This window comes from Lissotriton vulgaris, chromosome 7 (genome assembly GCF_964263255.1).
Source record: "Lissotriton vulgaris chromosome 7, aLisVul1.2, whole genome shotgun sequence".
Taxonomy (NCBI): Eukaryota; Metazoa; Chordata; class Amphibia; order Caudata; family Salamandridae; genus Lissotriton; species Lissotriton vulgaris.
The window spans coordinates 957385867-957399385 of record NC_141695.1 but is presented as its reverse complement, the minus strand read 5'-3'; the positions used below and the strand labels follow the sequence as shown (position 1 = coordinate 957399385).

At 41.4% G+C, this 13519-nt stretch overlaps 1 protein-coding gene across 1 annotated transcript in view; it reads right to left on the bottom strand.

Moving 5' to 3' along the window:
* The window catches only part of LOC147702816 (gamma-aminobutyric acid receptor subunit alpha-1), a 536635-nt gene that overhangs the window by 478658 nt on the left and 44458 nt on the right, over positions 1–13519 (bottom strand). The window lies entirely within an intron of this gene.

Genomic DNA, 13519 nt, shown 5'->3' with positions numbered 1-13519 from the left:
AGACCCCGCCGCAAGGTTTCTACTAATTCCTGCCATCCAGTGGGTCGAAACGTCGACAACCCTCCATTACACCCCAGCCCCACGTCTGAGACTCTGTCAATTATGCAATACATGGGGCATGTGTTTGTTTAAACGGACTATCTGGATTTATCATTGTCCTTATAATACAATTTACTCATAATTATTTGAGACTTTTGCTTGCTTTTACTGTAACTATCCCCAACTTCACTATCCTCACCATATCACTCCTCCCGTACTCCCCAGGGGCACTGTTCAACCTTTATAAAATGAATAATGTTGGATACTATATCCCTGCTTTATCTACTTTGTGATTAAAACATCGTAGACTTACTATGTGTATTATTTCTAATTAATTTTGGTCAATATGTATGTTTCCTTGCTGGGACCCCTACCCTCTCAATAGCATTGCAACCCAGGTCCCAGTGACTATTCTTGGGTAAACCCCCCCTCTAGCCTTACCTGTAATTATTTTATGACAGCAATGGCCAAGAATAGTGGCCAAATGTAATTTGATTCTGTTACCATTTGTATTAAATCATTACAAGTTCTTCACATTTTAGACCAATCATATAACATGGCAATACTAGCATATACTGATAAACCTGCATTAGTATGAAAAGATATGTGTATCAGAAACAAGCCTAGGGAAATGAGGGTGGGTATTCAAGTTCGGCCAAAGACGCAGCACAAGGCCCTATATGAGTTTAACCAAGACAATTGTGCTTATAAATTATCATTACAACCATAATCCTCAATCTGGAAATTGTTTTAAATGTATACTTCACCAGAAAAGGGGGTAGTAGAGCAGTTACAGTGTGCTAATGGAAAGTGACTTCTGTTTTATGTGGTGGGGATTCTACCTTGTCTCTGGGTGCTGACTGAAAAAAACCTCTTCCTTTCACATTATAGAATGCGGCTCCACCCCTTAATTTACTAACTGGAAAGCCAGAATAAATGCCTCATAGCAAGAGGAAAAAGCAAGCAAACATCGTAGTTTGTTATTCTTGCCTTCCATGACATCTAGGCTCACTTTCCCTCTCAGAGAATTGAGAGATGAGCCATCATACCATTATATCAAGTGATTTTCAATAAATAATCAGAGACTCCACAAGATACCAAGATAAAAGGTAAAAGTCAAACCACACACAAGAAAACATGCTTTTTGTTCGCTCTGTACAACTGGGGATGAGACTGAGCCCATTCGTCATGTCTCGGGTTAAGGATAAGACAAGAAACGTGGGGATACACACATTACTGCAAAAGTCAAAGCCCATCACACTCCATATGCTATCCACTCAATAATGCATCACATTAGTATTGACTTTAGAATAAGCAGCTTGGAGATCTTTGGCAGCTAGCCTATCAAAGAACATAGGATTGGACAGTCAGGTCAGACTAATACACTGCCAGATCAGTGTCAACAGAGTCAGCACAAAAAGAAGTTCACTCAAATTATACCTTTGTTTGGCAACGCTTCATAAGTTGCACAAAGCTTTTTGCTATCATGAATTCATCTTCTGGCTTTGTTTCGCCACACTTTTTATATTTTTTCTCCCTTTCCAATTCCTTAATTTTGAGGTTCCTTCTTAGTTAAATCCTTTTCTGTTTTGTTTTTTTCTCTTGATTTTTCCCTACTCCCCTCCTCTGCTGCAGTACCTCAAGTCTCTGGGGATTTCTCAGTTACATGCCTGTATCCTGATGAGTCTTAGACCTCGATACAGCATACCCTTGCCTAAGACTGGCGTGTCATTCCGTCATACTTATCTGCTAAGAATCAATGTGCACTGATTTGTTTTCCTAATTCCTAAAACTCTTGCTTCTGTTTGTGTCCAGTATTTGTTATACCAGTATCCTTCTGAGACCGTTCTTGTTTATCTCTCTCACTAACCCTTACCCTTATTTTCCAAAAACACTGACACTGGAGTTTTTTCATGTCATTCTGGACGGGGTTATAGGTTTATAGGGACTATTGACTGGTAATTTGGTAAGTCTGACACCACGTATGCTGGGACAGTGATTTGGCAGCATTGGAATGGTTCCTGAGTGACTGTATAATGGTAGTTTTCCAGCAAAGCATACATTCTAATTGGGTGCCCATCAGTATTTTAAATGCATGGATCATAGTCATTAAATGGTATAGTGATCGCATAGAAATATTACATATTAGCAACGTTTATGAATAGCTTAGGTTGCTGAGACAGGCTGAAGACCAGGAACACATGCTTTTAGTAATGTGTGTGCCCCTCCCTATTCCAGAGACGCTCTTAGTATTTTCTGCAAGTGCCCATATTTGCGAGATGTCCAATCAACAGATATTAGAAGCATGATTTTAAAATAAAAAAAATATTTGAGCAGAACTTGTATAGAATAACACATGATTTCAACAAGGGAAAGATAATTCTAAAAAACCTTTCAATCATCAGTAATCATCTGGAGTTTAGGAAAGCCCTCAAGATGTGGCTGTTCCATTCTAGTTAATCTGCCTTCTCTTTTTTGTTTAGGCCACTGTAGGACATTCGATCTTTCAGCGCCAGGACACCCGTTGGGTACAGTGCGCTTTACAAATGGCATTAACATTAACATAGTAAGGACCAGAGGTAGCTATTTTCACTAATCAAATAAAAACGTCCAGAAAGAAAATTAAAAGCATACTAAAGTGCAGGCAATCTAAAGAACAAAAATTCATTACTAAGGTTCCTTGAGAATATGGTAAAGTGCATACGCAGGCAAGAGTAAAATATCATTCATTCCTCATGTTCCTTAAGAATATAGTAAAGTGTATAGACAGACAAGAGTAAAAAAGTAGCTTGACACCAATTTACCTCACAAAACGTGCTACATGATGAAATACGAATCTCCTCTTCAATAAAGTGCAATAAGACATTAATCATTTACAATCATCACAATTTATTAGGTCAGCAACTCCATCATATGGAATATTAGAAAAATACTATGGCCCAACACTTTGAGACATAGAGCAAGATTCACCTGAATGGGAACCCAAAGGATCCTGAACCACAATGCCCAGACTTTAAATTAGATCGAGATTCTGCCAAGAGGCATAGAATCTCTTTAAGAACCTACTCTTTTTATGTAGGCTTCCTCAAATTGGTTCACTCTAATCCTTTTATTCAGCCATTCTTGATATAGTGTGACCGTGCAGGTTTGCCACAATTGCAGAATCAGAAAGTGGGCAAGAGTAAAAACAATTGACAAGAAGCTCTGTCCTGATTTCACTATTATTAAGGATTTGCAATACTTAAAAAAGACCAAAACGTACCAAGGAAGGATCCAAATCCATTCTTACCCCCATGGTCTAGTTTAAAACTGAAGACAGCTGCTGCCAAGAAGGGGTTAACATGTGGCAAGAGAAAGAAATATGAAGCCACCCCCCTTCGTCCTGGTGCTTACAATGAAAGCAACAATTATCCAGAAACTGAAACATTCTATTCAGGGCTGCTGGAGTGTACTAAGTCATCCAACGAGAAAGTAACAACATTTTGTTATAGTTAGCCGCCCTCAACACCTTATGGTCTAGTAGTGATATGGTCTGCCAATACTCCTCTGAAAGATGGCAATGTGGTGTTAGCCGGATTTTATCTAAAATATTTAAATATTTTTAATCCATTCTATTGTACCCTTTGATCCTGTATTAGTTGGTATCTGTTCCCAACGCCAACCATCTTGGATCTAATAAATGCACGAACTGCAGGATGAATATCGAGACTGGGATTCAAGTGTTGAGCCCTGAGAAAGGATGTGAAATTTCTGGAGGGTAAGAAACATCCAGCCTGAAGAAACATGGTTAAAAAAGTATGGGTTCAAAGGTCTAACACTTACATCATGCAAAACATTATATCTGGTCCTTTTCAGGAATTTTGGAACCTTAATAGAGACTGGTAGTGGACCACACATCACGGTTAAGTAGACACTCACCGGCCTATGAAAAGTCCCAGCAGAACCTGAGCAATTTTGGAGTTTTACAAGAAATTTCTAGTTCCAAGGCTTTTCACAAGCAATTATATGAAGAAAGCCAACAGGCTGAGATGTATTTGGATTGGTCAACCGGGGTAAGACAGGAGACTGTGTGTGTTAGGGAACTGCAGACTCTCGCTTCAGGAGCTCTAGTTTTGGATAAGAATCAATTTTCACAAGTCTTTGTCCAGCACTATAAGGACGTTTACGAAACAAGCTATTTCACAGTTAAGTATAGCTCCATTTTTTCAAGCTATTAAAATGCCATTCTTTTCTGATACTCAGGCTGAGAAATTTAGGGCCACTGTCTTGCTTACCGAGATCAGAGATGCTTTGGTGACAATGCCTATTGGGAAGGCTTGTGGTAATGATGGCTTCCCAGGCGAATTTTATAAAACCTTCGCCTTCGAATTACTGCCTACCCTCACTGAATTATTTAATTCTGTTAGAGAAGGGGGTGAAGTTTAATCTTAATTTAAAAATCAACTATTGTTAGTTTCTTTAAAAAGGTTAAGCTGTACTCTCAAAGAAGTGTGTTATGAAAAGGAGTAGGACATTGTAATGTGTGTTGTCAACAGGGAATAGAAATGGCATACACAGTAAAATAGTGATTAGGATGAATTACTAAAAAAAGGCCATTATGTTTGTTGCATCTTTAGAAAGCCTATGTCTGGGCATGTTGACACTGTGAAATAAGACAGTATATCTAGCATTTTATAATGGCAAGTACAAAGTGGAAAAAGTAAATGAACAAGGGTGACTAGAGAATAGCACTACTATAGGCTAATGGATTCCAATAGAAAGCACTTCCAAAACAAAATGGCTTTAAAGCAACAATAGAAATGTCATTTATGTCAGCAAAATGAAGGTAGTAAAGAACACACAAGTACTCTCAATTATAAGGTATTTTAGGTTGCATCTGTTGTCTTACTAAACATCTAGGGGCATATTATCAAGAAAGGGTGTTAAAATTATCGCCGCTTAAGCGGCAGGAAACTGCAGCTAAAGCGGCGATAAAGAGCTTGATAATATGCCCTTGTGAATTCCAATAGAAACCCATGTTCACACCAGAACATGAGTTTCTATGGGAATTCTCTAGGGCATATTATCAAGCCCATTATGGCCGCTTTAGGTGCAGCTTCCTGCCGCTAAAGCGGCGATAATTATAACTCTGTTCTTGATAATATGCCCCATACTTCATTGCTTATCACCAAAGTCTAATATGGTCAAAAAGTGGGACAATGTACCATTACTTAATGGACAGGCTTTCCAAGCAATAGCAAACTATAAAAACACATACCATGAATGACAATTCCATGCCTTTCCATAATAAAAGAACTAAAACACAGTAAAACACAGAACTACTACAAAATACTGACAAACATTCATGTAATACTACTTTGACACAGTTCTGTTTAATTTAACTCCCACATGTATAACTGTCAGTTTTCTAACCTAAGTGGAAAACACAAAAACTTACATAAAACCAACCCAAATCAAACAAATGGTAAATATCCCCCTAAAAGAAAGGAGAGAAGGAACTAAAGTAAAGAAAAGAAGTGTGTATGCAGAATGGGGCACATTCTGGGCCTTACCAAGTTCTGGATTGTCTAGTTTCTTAATCTCCTTACTTCAACATAAACCCAGATTACAGGAAATGTAAATTTATATGTAGGAATTCCATGTGCCCTGAATTAACGTTTCTGGCCAGTATCCCAGTACAAGAATCTGGCTATTACAAGGACATCCAAAGCTAACGGGAATAACTGTCCAGCCACGGTTTTCCAGGCAGACTTCTTGCGCAGAATTCCAAAGAGAATATCGTTCCCATGTATCACTTGCCCTCAGCAGATGGTAAAAGGGGAGCGGGAGTCCAGTGCGAGGGAGAGTGTGAGAGGAGGATGCTGGCTAGGGCAGCAGGGGAACACGAAGGATATGACATAACAGGGGAAAGTACTATATGGGCCTCCTGTGCTGTGGAAATTGGTCAGATAGGGGTCAAAGGCAGGGGCTGGGCTGCACTTAAAGCCAAACCCCAAAAATTTTACGTGCCACTAAAATCTGGTCCAGTACCACCAGACCCGAAAAACACATGGTTGGTTAGTGTGCAGGCCGAGTGGTATCCCTCACACAGATATGGCTGATTCCTAACCTGAGAAAGGAGCCGCTTTCTGTTATCAGCTTGTCAGATATAAGGTGTGCAGTGGAGGAGGCGAGTTTTGGGGCGCGGCGGCTGCACCCCCGCTCTTACATGAGGTTGCTGCAAGGGTGGCAAATACGGGAAATCTCGCCAGCACACCCTCTCCCCTGCTCTTCAGTGCGGCCACGGGGCTGCAACGGCAGGTATGCCACTAAAGGCGTGAGATTTTGAATGATACATTTTACCAAGGAATTCACAGGGAGCAATGAAACAACTTAAACATAGGTCTGTATGATCAAATTCAGAAGTATATTGTATCGGCATCCGCAAAAAAGAACTTTTCCACCTTTCACATGAGAGAGCATCGCCACTTGTGTAGCAGATATAGAATAAATGATCCACTATTCTTCAACAGGGACCATTTGCATTGGGACAGTTGAGCTTTTTGGCAATGTGGAGGCTTTAAGTCATTTTGGAATCAAATGAACATCCTATGCCCTCAATCCAGTGCCAAATATGACAATGTAAAATTACTCTTCATGGGATTTCTCTATGGAGAGAAAAAAAGGGCAACATATATTCATCTATTACAACATTCAACTTGTATTATACATAATTCTTCATATAAAAAATAATTCATAACAGAAGAAACTGCTGGTGAATGCTGGAAGATTGGAGTTAGTATAACAATGAAAATCCTAAATAAATCTATGAATTTTGCATTCTTGATCATAGCATATGAGTTTTCCAAAAAGCGAGACCGTACAGAACAATCATACCACTGTTTCTAAAATTCTGGAAATAGCTTTTTTCATGGCTTGAGAATACAAATGGGCATGTTTCAAAATAACATGTAACTTCATCTGAAGTTTGGTAATTTACCAATCAGTCATAAAGTGGTTTAATGGCAGTACGAACACAGATAATTCACACATGCAATCCCTTTCATAATAGAGACAGGCTAAGAAAATTAATTCTTGAAAGATGATAAGCAAATTATACAGGCAATACAGATGGGACAATATAACCATGCAGAATATAGAATGGCCTTTGTAATACCAATCCAAACGTTGGAAAACTATGATAAACTCAAAAAGGCCCGTGGTTGCAAGATGGCCACCTAAACCCCAAAATATTACTGTAAATTTTGTTGTAAATATTTGTAGGATTGATAGCATAAGGACTTCAAAATAAATGAAGTTCCCTGTAACCAAAACAAAAAGTTTTGAAGGAGTTAAGCAACATGACAGCCAGAGCCTAAAAATGCTGGTTTCCAGGTCCTTTCAGGTGCAGGACAGGAAAACCTAAGATAACAAAAGACAGCTAAACAACTGTCAGCAATAAGTAGCTAAAAATGGCTTGACAAAAATCCAGATGGGCAGTCAAACAGGTGATTCCTATGGATAGACATCTTTTTTGGGTGATTATCAGAACAGGTAAAATTCACATTTCTTTTCAGGCCTACAAAGCAGAAATATAGTTGCTTCACAGGCGGACAAAAATAGTCCAATGCCCAGCACAGTGAACTTTAGGAGCATTGTGAAGTGCTGTGCAATGCAATTACAATAACATTGTGAAGGCTCCTGACAGCGCTATTGAAAGCACCATACGCCTGCACGCAAGCCTGTTTCCAATGCCTATGCCTAAGTTTTTATTGCAATCTAGCAGCCAGGCACCACAATCCGGCCCTACATACAGGTTACCCTTCTTGGATGCATGCTTCATGCACTGTTAAGGGGCAAGTGGTGTACTTATCGTAATGCATTTACCATTTAGGTAACTACATTATCTGGCCGTGGCCGTGGTAGTTGGCACAGGTATTCCTAGTCTGTGTATTTCTCATTCTGGCGAATGATAAAATATTTTGCTGCAAGACTTGCTCCTGTATTTTGACCTCTTAAAGTCTGGGGCAGCTGGGCAGGTGATTTTCAAATCAATGAAAACGGATGAAATTACACATACACATACACATTCCACATTTGTAAAGCGCGAACCATCACCCGTTAGGGTCTCTAGGCGCTGGGGGCCGTCGGGAAGATTAAGCAAGCTATTGCCCAGAGTCACATGGTGCTGGGCTAATCTGCCACCAGCCCTGGGGATCGAACCATGATCCCCAGATTCCGGAGTCAAACTTTTACATTCACTTACTGCGGGTTAAAAAAAAATCGCTCACCACCTGTATTACCTACAAAAGCAGGAAGGATACAGAAACTAGAGACATATTTATCAAGCGTTTTGCATGGCACATGCACACTACAAACCTATAATGAGATTTACCATGCCATTCTAAGCCACCTTGTATGGCTCTGCGTGGCTTGGAAGATATGTAGTAATTCAACGCAGCGCAAGTTGCTGCCTTGCGTTACTATGCCCCAGGGAGGCGTTCTGTAAGTGGAGCGTGGGTGTTCCCATGCATCCACCTATGACTTCTGAGGCAATCCCAGACTTAGCAGTACTGATGGACCTAGGAATGTGTCAGAATGCTATCTTGCCCCAGGAGAGGCATAACAATGAGAAATATATTTTTTTCTCCTCATTTTTTCCTCTGTCTTCATGTGCTGCTGCAGCACATGTATTAAGATAAAAAGCTTCAGAGGATTGCTTTTATGTAGGAAAGTGGCCCTTTCTGCACAAAAACACCCCTGCCTGTAATGCACACACCATTTCACCATGGTGCAAGGGTGCCTCTGTTAGATCTAGCCAGCAGTTTGAGTGTCAGCCCAGAGAGAGAGCAGGACTTCACTTATCTTGATAGATATGGCACATTTCTGTCCACTTCCTTTCACGCAGCATAGCACAGTAAGGTGTCCTGCTGCTTTACATTGTGGAAAATAATTTTATAATGGGCCTAGGTGTCGAGGGCTGAAAAGCATATCCAATTGATCAGCCATGACAATGCTATCAGGTTACAATGGCAATGTTAGAAATTGGGTTACTGGTTGACTGGGGTACAATCTCTGGTCAAGCAGCAACTACAATCCTAGTTAGGGTAAGAGTCAGGCAAACCCTAAGTTAACCTATGCTCACCCTCTGGTAGCTTAGCACAGAACAATCATATTTAACTTAGCTGCAGTGTGTAAAGTATTTGTGCAACACTTCAAACAGTAAAATAGTGAAAACAACACACACAAAAAGACTCAACACCAGGTTAGGAACATAGCTCTGTTTTAAATAATTTAAACAAGACAAGAACAACAACAATCCAATAGGCAGAACTGGAGATATTTATTTTTAATGTTTATAAGTATAATAGTGCCAAAAAGCAAGGCATTACGTGCTATTGGGGATATATGATCGTGCCTGACTGGAATAAATTCACAAGTTCAGGCTGACCATGTTGTCACGCGGGTTGGCTACAGGGACCTAGTTAGGTCCACTGAACAAAGTGCCTTAAATCCTTGTTGCAGAGCAATGCATGGATCCTTGTCGAAGATGCATTGCACAGCAGAGTCAATGCGCCAGTTCTGAGATGCAGTGAAGCTGCATGCAAGTTGCATCAATCTCAAGGATCCTATCAACAGGGCTTGCATTGTGAAGTTCAATGTCAAGGATGTGAGGAGCAGCAGAGGTGATGTGCTGATTCTGATGAGCGATGAAGCTGCAATGCCGAGTTCATTCCTCATGCATGCCGTCGACGAGGGATGTGAAAAGCTTGCACCTGAAAAAGCATCATGCAGAGGTAGTTCTGAAGGCGATGCTTCAATTCCTAAATGTGGGAGGCGTCGGCAACGTGAGTCTTTTGCGACTGATCCAATCCACACAAAGCGTTGATGCATGTGTTCTGCTTAGGAATGTGTTGCTCAGCCAAGGAGATGCGTTGGTACTTCTCGGGATGACTCTCTCAGTAGAGAAGATGCATCTGTTCCTCTGGCAAGCACATTATTGCCACTTCTTAGGGTCAAGGACAGGGTTTGCACCATTTGGCAGGGTTGACTCACAGATAGTAGAGTTGAGGTGCATGGGTTGGGAGCTTATTATGTCCATGAGACTTCTGATCAGGAGGCCAGCCAACTAGCCCTTAGAGTCACTCTGGGTTCTGGTGTCGAGATGCATTTTCAGTCCTTCTTACCCAGGAAAGAGAGCAACAGGCAGCAGTTCAGCAAAACAGGAGTCCAGCAGAGTGCAGTCCAGTAGAGTGGCAGTCCTTCAACAACACAGTGGTCCTTCTTCCTGGCAGAATATCAACAGGTCCAGATGAGTATTGAAGTGGTGGTGTCTAAGGACCTATCCTCATACCCACAGGTGCCGTTGAAGTGGGGGAGACTTCAAAGACATGCCTTTGAAGTGCACACCTCTTCCTGCACTGGCTGTGAGTGTGTGATGCCCGCGCCTACGTTTTTATGACACTCTAGCAGCCAGGCACCACAAACAGGGCCTACATACAGGTTACCCTTCTTGGATGCATGCTTCATGCACTGTCAGGGGCAAGCAGTATATTTATCTTAATGCAATTACCATATTAATTAGATTATCAGGCCTGTGGCAGTGGTAGTTGGCACAAGTATTCCTAGTCTGTGCATTCCTCATTCTGAGGAATGATTAATTATTTTGCTGCATGGCTTGCACCCTTTTAAAGTCTGGGGCAGCTGGGCAGGTGATTTGCAAATCAATGAAAACGGGGAAATTCCCAAAAACTTTACATTCACCAACAGCAGCTTAAAAAAAATCGCTCAACATCTGGTTTAACCACAAAAGCCAGGAAGGATAAATAAACTAGAGGCATATTTATAAAGAGTTTTGCACAGCCCTTGCACAATGCAAACCTATAATGAGATTTAGAATGCCATGCTAAGCCACCTTGTGTGGCTCTGCGTGACTTGGTAAATATGGAGTAATGCAAGGCAGGGCAGGAGCATAGCCCTTTGTGTATAGACAGGATACAGCTATTTCCATGTAAGTGAGGCTGCACCCAGGACCTCCCTCCCATCCTGTCAGAGACAGCCTATTGAAACACACCTTAGCTCCCATTGTGTGTGGCTGTCTAGAAGGAATACACATAGCCCAACTGCTAAGTACACCCAGTCATATGATCAGAGACAGGCTACAGGCACCAAATAGCTAAAGCAAGAAACTGCCAACTTTCTAAAAGGTGGTATTTTTAGAATTGTAATTTAAAAACTGACTTCACCATAAGTTAAGATTTTAAATTAAGGTTCCAGAGACACCAAACTTGAATAAGGAATATCTTCCCATTTGGAAATTACACTACTAAAAAGTTAATCTTAATGTTATTCTATGGGTATAAGCTTTGCTGTACTGAAAAACGAATGTAAGAGTTTTTCATTATCAGGACATATAAACTTAATTTACAGGCAACGTGCCATGAAGTTCACTTTACTAGGGCCTTATAAGTAACGTAAATATGCCTACAAGGTATGAGCCAATATTACCTAGTTTAGGGGAGAGTACACAAGCACTTTAGCACTGGTTAGCAGTAGTAAAGTGGGCAGTGTCCTAATACCAACAAAAACGAGGTCAGAAAAGTGGAGGAGAAAGCAAAAGGTTAGGGGGAATATCACCCTAATGCTGTCAGGTCTAACAGACATATTATTTGAATGTAATGAAGGAAATGTTTCTTATGTATGGTAAAAAAAAGGGCTATGCTTCCATGCAAGAGTTGAGTTTGGATTATTAGGAAATTGTCTATTAGGTTTATAAGAGAAAATTATTTTTATATTAAGCAAAACAAAATCCATTTTTTGCAGTTTAATTGTTACATTGTATCATTTGCCCATAAATTCACTGTGGGAGCTGGATGCTATTGCGTTATAGTTTGGTTTTATGGGCTTTTAAATATAATTATCTTTCATTGATTGAAAAAAGTGTCCTTATTCACAAAAAAGATTGACATTATTTGCAAGGGATGAACAAACTTAATGTGAACAACAGATCAGTAATTACAAATGTGTCCCCAAGCAATCCTTGTCACAAGGGCAAGATCCAGAATTGTGTCAACTAAGGCATGAACGTTTAGGTAACTCATCAAAGGGTTAGAGTTAATGGGAGAAATAAAAAAAATAACATTCACCTCTCACAGATGTGGATTCTCTATACATCTGCCCTGACAAGCTCTTCTGCCATTCTGGTTATAAAAACTCAGCAGTATTCAACTCTGACTTTATTAAGTTGTTTCATACAGCGGAAACTGAGGACCCTTTCTTAATGTCCTCCAATGGTGTCAAGAAAAGAACCTCCAAAGAAGCCATTGAGGGTCCCCTTGCTTCATGGCCAATGAAGCCTTTATCCATCCCTTTGTCATAACCAGATACTAGTGCCAAGGCCATCTGCCCAGCAGACACTTTCACTTTATCTGGACTCCCTGTTATACCACTCTCAGTAAGAAAAGTTAGGGTTGTGTCCGGGGACAGGGAGCCGCCCATGGCCTCCATACAATCGGGAGCTGATTTTAAGGATAGTTGCCCTGCTGACCTCCTTCTAAGAGCCTCTACCTGCTTGACAATATTCAGAAACGCTGGTTGTACTTTAAAGTATGACCTCAAGGAAGGGGTGAACCTAACTTTGGAGTCAAGGGGATTGCTTTTGGCCCTTCCTGCCTTGATGATCCTACCTTTGACCTCGTATGACTAAAAAGAAGAGCTGCTGGTGACCGTGTCTACGTTGGGGGGACTCCTGGTTCCCTGACTCTTACCACAGCTCCCCCAACCAGCCTCCTCGGGGGCAGTTTGCTATTTTTGCCCCCTGATTTTAGTTTCACTGACCCCAGGGTCACCCCCCACACTATTTGCCTTTTTTAATCCCGTTAACAATAGGAACAGTAGTGAGCCTCACCTGGGGAAATGGGCTAGCGTGTCCCTCCTGGACCCCCATCCCTGCTTCTCCTGTTGTAACTGTTGGACCTGCAATGATGGTTCCAAGGTGGGGTTTCTGGTTTGAGCAGCTTCTCTTGTGTCCCCTCTTCCAGAGCTTTCCTCTCTGGGACACCGGGGTGTCGACAGGTGCTGGCACTGCCACCACTGTCCCAAGGAGCCCACAAGCCACTGCTCTGTAGCTCCTTCTGGGCTCCAGGGCGACCACCAACCACCGGGTCGGGCAGAGAGGACCGAGGGCCACTGTCTCCCCAAGGCACATCCCAGGCAAAAGCAGCAAAAGCAGCCGAGCCCCCGCAGAAAGAGGCAAGCCTGCAGTCAACTCCAATTACGTTCGAACGCTAAGGCGAGTCTCTCCCAGAGACTCAAATCATCTTGAAAACAATATGTGAGTGCTCCTGGTGCAAGTGTCAGCTTAGCAAGCCGCCACCAAGTTCTCCCATTAAGAAAGGGTTCTCCTTTTCGCCTGCTATTCAGGGAGAGATTAGGAAGTCATCGAGTCATTGGAGAGAAAAGAGGATCTCTTAAATACAATAACTGAGACTACAGAGAACAC